Source organism: Piliocolobus tephrosceles, unplaced genomic scaffold (genome assembly GCF_002776525.5).
Source record: "Piliocolobus tephrosceles isolate RC106 unplaced genomic scaffold, ASM277652v3 unscaffolded_29567, whole genome shotgun sequence".
In the NCBI taxonomy this organism is placed as follows: Eukaryota; Metazoa; Chordata; class Mammalia; order Primates; family Cercopithecidae; genus Piliocolobus; species Piliocolobus tephrosceles.
This window is the reverse complement of record NW_022312717.1, coordinates 3366-10320: the sequence shown is the minus strand read 5'-3', so window position 1 is coordinate 10320 and position 6955 is coordinate 3366. Positions and strand designations below refer to the sequence as shown.

General features: G+C 45.9%; 1 pseudogene across 1 annotated transcript; it reads right to left on the bottom strand.

Moving 5' to 3' along the window:
- Nucleotides 1-3725: 3725 nt before the first annotated feature.
- On the bottom strand, nucleotides 3726-3992 carry LOC111535413 (annotated as a pseudogene). The gene has a single exon (XR_002729435.1). The product of XR_002729435.1 is annotated as a 40S ribosomal protein S29 pseudogene (transcript).
- Between the last annotated feature and the right edge of the window lie 2963 nt (nucleotides 3993-6955).

Here is a 6955-nt window from a genome sequence, read left to right as displayed (position 1 = left end):
GGTGCGGTGGCTCACGCCTGTAATCCCAGCACTTTGGGAGGCTGAGGCAGGCAGATCATGAGGTCAGAAGATCGAGACCATCCTGGCTAACACGGTGAAACCCCGTCTCTACTAAAAATACAAAAAATTAGCAGGGCGTGGTGGCGGGCGCCTGTAGTCCCAGCTACTAGGGAGGTTGAGATAGGAGAATCATTTGAACCGGGAGGCGGAGCTTGCAGTGAGCCAAGATCGCACCACTGCACTCCAGCCTGGGCCACAGAGTGAGACTCCGTCTCAAAAAAAAAAAAAAATGTGTTTGTAAAAAATTGCATGATTTGTGAACTGTGAAAAAGTTTAACACCTGAGCTGGCAGAATGGGAAAGGGAGGAAAAGCAACAGACCTGCTTACAGATGGTTTAAATAACCCATTTGCATTTAAATCGTTCCTACAATCTTAGCCTCTGCCTGGTTGTGGTGGGGCCATGTTTCCCAGGAGACATAGTGTAGTTTCCATTGAACTGCTTGCCGCAATGACTACCTGGACACTTTGGACACCTCATGCCATAAACCTGTGAGTGGAGGAGTTGTCAGACCAGCAGGGTAATCCCCCTGTTTACAATGAGGGGCCAGGGTTGCTGTTATACACCCCAGAGTCAGGAGTGTGTCTGGAGCTCAGGGGGCTTACCAGGACATCTTTTGTCACTTCCACACCTAGTGATAACAGAAAACAAACAATTGCAACAACCACAGCCTGACAAGGGAAGGTAATTAAAGGCTAAGACCCTTCTGAAATAAAAGTCTGGATTGCCCAGGCCGGGAAAGGATTTAGGCCAACCAAAATACTAGCCAAGGGTGAGGGCAATGCGGAATGAGTAATGGAGGAAGGAGATGATGATTATCACTTACAGCCTTGTGACCAGTTGCAGCTGCAGAGAGCTTAGTTTGTTTCACCAGCTAGCTCACCTTAAGTCTTTGTAGAGATTGTTGCTGGCTACTATATCAAAAGGGATTTTTATGAATGTTTGGACTCCTTCCGTCCCTCTTGGAAGGAATGAGGGCATTTGGTTCCTACAGTCATGGAGAACTATGGGACTGGATATAACGGGAGGGAGTGAGCAGTGCAAGGAAGGGATTACATCCAACATCTCTTACATTTCACCTGAGATCTTTGCAGTCTTACCTATCTCCAAGGCCCTTAGTCACTTGTTGCACCCCCAGCCACTTCTGTGCTGACCAGTTCTACTTGGATGGATTCTGTTTGGCTACCCCCATGGTGACCAGCTTGCACAGACCCAATGCAACAGCATGTCACTTGCACGTGTACTACACGCTTTGGACTCCCGCCCTGGAGCTTTTCTATTGCTACTGGAGCAGGAGACACCATGGACCAGCGTAGTGCTTACCCATGTGTGACCCCGAAGTGCAGTGGAAGTAAAGTCCCGCGGAGCAAATTTTTTGCCAATAAGAGATGGGAGTGTGAACCCTGAAAAAGCCGGTCCTTCAAGATGGATCCTGAGTGGCTAAGTTGGCCTGAATTCAAAATACAGCCAAGCGGACATTCGCTGTCTCTAGGTCACCCACGTATCCTGCATTCCCAGAAACCCACATGCTCATGTAATGTTGGGACTTTCATACCTGTCTGTTCTTGTTCATCCTGCCTGAAATAACTGCTGCTGGAAAATCCCATTTCACTTCCTGAACTGCTATTGTTTGAATATGGTTTGTTTGGCTCCACCAAGTCTCATGCTGAAGTTTGATCCCCTATGTTGGAGGTGGGGCCATGTGGGAGGTGCTTGGGTGATGGGGTGGATCCCTCATTAATAGTTTGATGCTGTTCTTGTGGGAGGGAGGGAGGTCTCACTCTTAGCTCTCAAGATAACTGATTGTTGAAAAGAGCATGGCACCTCCTCCCCTCTCTTGCCTCTTCTCTCTCCATGTTATCTGCACAAGCCTGTTCCTCTTCACCTTTTGTCATGAGTGGAAAACTTCCTGAGGCCCTCATCAGAGACAGATGCTGGTGCCATGCTTCTTGTACAGCTGCAGAACTGTGAGCCTAATAACCCTCTGTTCTTCATAAATTATTCAGTCTTAGGCATTCCTTTAGAGCAACACAAACAGGCAAAGACATGGACCTAGTCAATAGACTATGACCTGTATCGACGAATCAGAACTCAACAAACATCAGTCAATCAGAACTAGACAAGACTGTATCCCTCATTTGCATAAGTAGACCATAGTGAGAACCTGGGTGGAGCTTTCTTTGTAAAAGACAACCCCTCTCTTTTTTCTCTTGGAAGGTACCTTTGTTGTCACTGAAGGATGCATCTCTCTGGTTTGCAAACTGTTCATTAGAATGAAGTCTCTCTTTTTTTAAAAAGACAATCCTTGGCCGGGTGTGGTGGCTCACGCCTGTAAACCCAGCACTTTGGCAGGCTGAGGTGGCTGGATCACCTGAGGTCAGGAGTTTGAGACCAGTCTGGCCAACATAATGAAACTCCATCTCTAATAAAAACACAAAAATTAGCTGGGTGTGGTGGTGGGCGCCTGTAATCCCAGCTACCTGGGAGGTTGAGGCAGGAGAATCGCTTGAACACAGGAGGTGGAGGTTGCAGTGAGTTGAGATCACATCACTGCACTCCAGCCTGGGCAACAGAGAGAGACACTGTTTCAAAAAAAAAAAAAAAGACAATCTTTGTGAGTGGAATTTATACATTTATTTATTTATTTATTTATTTATTTTAGATAGGCTCTCAGCCGGGCGCGGTGGCTCACACCTATAATCCCAGCACTTTGGGAGGCTGAGGAGGGTGGATTCCTTGAGGCTAGGAGTTCAAGACCAGCCTGGGCAACATGGTAAAACCCCCTCTCTACAAAAAATACAAAAATTAGCTGGGCGCAGTGGCACATGCCTATAGTCCTGAGGCAGGAAAATAGGGTCTGGAGGCAGGGAACATAAGGCCGATTCATACTTCAGCTATAACAGGAAATATCCTCTCCATAAAACGTATGCTGTAAATAACTTTGTAACTTTACTTCATTCTCTCCATTTATGTAGGGTGTACCCGAAGTAACCAGTGGAATCCTCTAGGGGTATTTAAACTCCCAAAAATTCTGTAATGGCGCCCTTGAGCCTCTATGCTTGGGCCTGCTCCCACACTGTGGAGTGTACTTTCATTTGCAATAAATCCCTTCACTCTTTCCTTCTTGGTGTATTTTGTTCAATTCTTTGTTCAAGATGCCAAAAACCTGGAAATCCTCCACCATTAACAGTCTCAGCTACTCAGGAGGCCAAGGCAGGAGGATTCGCTTGAGCCCCAGAGGTCAAGGCTGCAGTGAGTCGTGATTGTGCCACTGCACTCCAGTGTGGGTGACAGGAATAAAACCCTGCCTCAAAAAAAAAAAAAAAAAAAGAAAAGAGAGAGAGAAAAAAGAGAGAGAGAGAGAGGGTCTCATTCTGTCTCCTAGGCTGGGGTGCATGGCGTGATCATGGCTTACTGCAGCCCTGACCTCAGGGGCTCAAGCAATCCTCCCACTTAAGCCTCCCAAATAGTTGGGACCACAGGTGTGTGCCACCACGCCCTCCTAATTTTTTTATCTGTATTTTATATAGAGGTGGGGTCTCCCTAAGTTGCCCATGTTGATCTTAAATTCGTGGGCTCAAGTAATCCTCTGACCTCAGCCTCCCAAGTAACTGGGATCATAGGCAAATACCACCATGCCTGACTCATTTATTTGAGTTGATTTGGTTTTTTTTTTTTTCCAAATGTTTATTTTATGTACAAAGAACTCTCATGGTTTTTCATTGAGTAGATGCCTTGGATAATCCTTTGAAGGAAGATCATTTAGTCCAACTTAATGAAACCGATATCCTTCGCGTACTGACGGAAACACTGGCGGCACATATTGAGGCCATATTTCTGGATCAGACCGTGCCGGTTGGAACACATGCGACAAGGGCAAGAACCCTGGCCGAATTTTCACGGGTGGCTCCAGTACAGCTGCTGGTGACCCATCTTGCTCTCAGAAGTGCAACGAGGTAAAAGCTGAGTTGATTTGTTGACAGGAGCCACCGGATAAAATCTTGTCATCTCTCGCTGCGTGGTGTGCTGTCCCATGATGCAGTCATTCATATGGTCTCTCTGGGAATAGACTGTGGGATCGACCAATGCACTTAGTACCAAGCAGTAGGCAGCCCCTCAAATTAGCCCTCTCATTTTCCCGGCCTCACTTTCCTGTTCCCTCAGGCCTGATTCCCTGGAATTGCACTTCCCAGTAAAGTATAAGCAGGTAAGCTTTGAGTTAGGCTATATTTTCCATGATATTGTATATCAAATTAGAGAAAATAAGAAATTCTTTTTTTTGCGGGGGGAGGGATGGAGTTTCATTCTGTTGCCCAGGCTAGAGTGCAGTGGCGTGATCTCAGCTCACAGCAACCTTTGCCTCCTGGGTTCAAGATATTCTCCTGCCTCAGCCTCCCAAGTAGCTGGAATTACAGGTACGCACCACCACCATGCCTGGCTAATTTTTGTATTTTTAGTAGAGACAGGGTTTCACCATGTTGGCCAGGCTGGTTTCATACTCCTGACCTCAGGTTATCCGCCCGCCTCAGCCTCTCTAAGTGCCAAGGTGTTGGGATTACAGGCGTGAGCCACCAAGCCCAGCCAAAAATAACAAATTCAAGTGAATTTAGAACACAGTAATGTGGCCGGGCATGGTGGCTCACGGCTGTAATCCCAGTCCTTTGGGAGGCCAAGGCAGGCAAATCACCTGAGGTCAGGAGTTTGAGACCAGCCTGGCCAACATGGTGAAACCCCATCTCTACTAAAATACCAAAATTAGCTGGGCATGGTGGCACATGCCTGTAATCCCAGCTACTCAGGAGGCTGAGGCAGGAGAATCGCTTGAACCCAGGAAGCGAAAGTTGCAGTGAGCCAAGATTGCACCATTGCACTCCAGCCTGGGCAGCCTGGGCAGCCTGGGCAACAGAGCGAGACCCGATCTCAAAAAATAAAAAACAAAAACAAAAAACCATACAGTAATGTTGATGTATTCCTTTTTTTGTTTTTTTTTTTTTTTTTTTTTGAGATAGAGTCTCGTGCTATAACCCAGGCTGGAGTGCAATGGTGCGATCTCAGCTCACTGCAACCTCCGCTTCCCGGGTTCAAGTGATTCTCCCACCTCAGTTTCCCAACTAGCTGGGATTACAGGCACCTGTAATCATGCCCAGCTAACTTTAGTATTTTTGTAAGGACGGGGTTTCACCATGTTGGCCAGGCTGGTCTTGAACTCTTGACCTCAGGTGATCTGCCTGCCTCGGCCTCTCAAAGTGCTGGGGTTACAGGCATGAGGCACCACGTCCGGCCTATATATTCCTTATAGGTTATATCCTGAGAACAAAAAGAAAAGCAAAGAAATCTGAAATGGTTTTAAATAATCCTAGTGTCAGTAATAATACTGATATTGCTACTTTATTTATTTTTGTTTTGCTTTGTTTTTTGTTTCTTTTTTGAGACAAGGTCTTGCTTTATTGCCTAGGCTGGAGTACAATGGTGTGATCTTGGCTCACTGCAACCTCCACCTCCCGGGTTCAAGTGATTCTCCCACCTCAGCCTCCCAGGTAGCTAGGACTACAGGCGCACGCCAGAATGCCTGGCTAGTTTTTAGTAGAGACAGCATTTCACCATGTTGGCCAGGCTAGTCTCAAACTCCTGACCTCAAGTGATCTGCCTGCCTCAGCCTCTCAGAGTGCTGGGATTTATAGGCATGAGCCTCTGCACTCAGCCTGATATTGCTACACACACACACACACACACACACACGTACTTATATATGTACTCCCAGTGGGTCCTGAAACCACGAATAGTACCAAATCTGAATGCTGCCAGTTGAAGCTTGTTTCTGTTCATCTCTCCCACCCACAAATGTAATGCCTTTTCCATCTGAACTAAGCACTTATCACATACTGCGTTGTAACTTTTGCAGTTTGGGGTGTGACAGCAAAACTGGCACAAATTTCTTTTTCTTTCTTTACAATTTCATGGATAGATCTGTTTCTATTACAGATCTTAGCAACCTCAGCAGACATTTTTTTCTTTCCTTATTAAATCAAGAACGTTCACCTTTACACTTAAAGAAAGGAATTTATGGCTTCTCTTTGGCGTATCTCAGCTGCCAGCATCACTAGTCTTGGGCTTTGGGACCAATATTAAGTAAAATAAGGGGAACCTGAGCAAAAGCACTGCAGAACCGTAACAATTGATCTGATAACTGCAAAGTGACTGATGGGTGGGGAGTATATACATCATGGAGACGCTGGACAAAGGGGCGATTCACATCCCAGGCAGGATGCCATGGGAGGATGCAAGATTTCATCACGCCTCTCAATTCAAAACTTATGAATTGTTTATTTCTGGAATTTTCCTTGTAATATTTTCAGACTGTGGTTGACCACAAGTAACTGTAATCATGGAAAGTGAAACCAAGCATTATAAGGGACTATTGTGTATATATGGAGACAGCAAAAAAGAGTGAATATGTTATGCATTAGAACCAAGATTTTCAGTGAAAGGAAAAAATATATAGATCTAAAGAGATTAAGTAAAAACATTATTTTAAATTTAATTAAGAAATATCAGTAACAGTACAATGCGTTTTCTTTTTCAAAAAAAATGTATTTCCTACTTTTTTTTTTTTTTTAAAGACAGGGTCTCGCTCTGTTGCCCAGGCTGGAAAGCAGTGGTGCCATCTCGGCTTCATGCAAGCTCCGCCTCCTGGGTTCACCCGCCATTCTCCTATATCAGCCTCCCGAGTAGCTGGCACTACAGGTGCCCACCACCATGCCTGGCTAATTTTTGTATTTTTAGTAGAGACGGGGTTTCACCGTGTTAGCTAGGATGGTCTCGATCTCCTGACCTCGTGATCCGCCCGCCTTGGCCTCCCAAAGTGCTGGGATTACAGGTATGAGCCACCGCACCCG